We start from the raw sequence: 1152 nt of genomic DNA on the forward strand, positions 1-1152 counted from the left end.
GCTTGCTGATGCTTTCAAAGGTGGAGGGGGAACTATTCTTGTTGTGGAGAGTGTAAGGGTACAACCTGGAGGATTCATGGCAGACATGATCTGTTACAATCTCTACCCCTTTCAAACCGGGTAAAAGAGCTGTTGTCCACAGAGATGTTGCAAAGTGTCACTGACCATAAACAGTGGTGGAGTTGATAAAGTCCCTACTATTCTACCAAGAAAGGCTACTACCAGTTTATTGTAGACTTCTCTCCTTTCACATCCACACAAGAAGAGCTAATTGGTCACTTGATGTTCCAGTTTGCTACTTTGGGGGTAAAATCAAGTCAAGTGTTTTTTATCAGTTAAATACTGACGATCTAGAATTTCTCACAACTCATCTTGGGAAGAAAATACTGATGTTAGACTGCAATCCCCACTCTTGCATTTTGCCAAGGGTAATCATTTATGGCTTGCACCATAATGATTATTACCCACCATGATACAGTGGGTTATTTTTGAAAATATGTATGAACCTAATAACAAAGCCAGACCCTCACCTCTGTATCAGGTTCTTCTTCAGTAGTTGGATTTACTACCCATTTCCCATTCTGACCTGTGTTGTCAAAATAGTCATATGTAATTTCTTATCTCTCATTATCTGGACTCTAGCATATTTCTCACTGTTCTGCTACTGCCAAAGGTAACAACATCTTTTCTTAACACTTGCAGAGCTCTTATCATGTGTCAGTCACAATGCTAAGTTTTTTACAAACATTATGAAAATTTAATCCCCACAAAACTCTGTGGGATGGATACTGATATTATGGTCCCACTTTTTTCCCAATTGTCACATTCAATATTATTTTGTATCATAATAGTGGCTAGACCAGCTGTGGTCAAACTACGGCCCGCGGGCTGGATCCGGCCTGTTTGAAATGAATAACACTATTGGGAAAAAAAGACCGTACCCTTTTACATAATGATGTTTACTTTGAATTTATATTAGTTCACACAAACACTCCATCCATCCTTTGTTCCGGCCCTCCGGTCCAGTTTAAGAACCCATGGGAGCCCTCGAGTCAAAAAGTTTGCCCACCCCTGATCTAGGCCATCACATTTCTCCCCTTTGAACCTTCCTTCCCCAGCAGCCATGAGATGAAGGAAGGCCACCAGCCACAG

The sequence above is a fragment of the Myotis davidii genome, unplaced genomic scaffold, assembly GCF_000327345.1.
Source record: "Myotis davidii unplaced genomic scaffold, ASM32734v1 scaffold917, whole genome shotgun sequence".
Lineage (NCBI taxonomy): Eukaryota > Metazoa > Chordata > Mammalia > Chiroptera > Vespertilionidae > Myotis > Myotis davidii.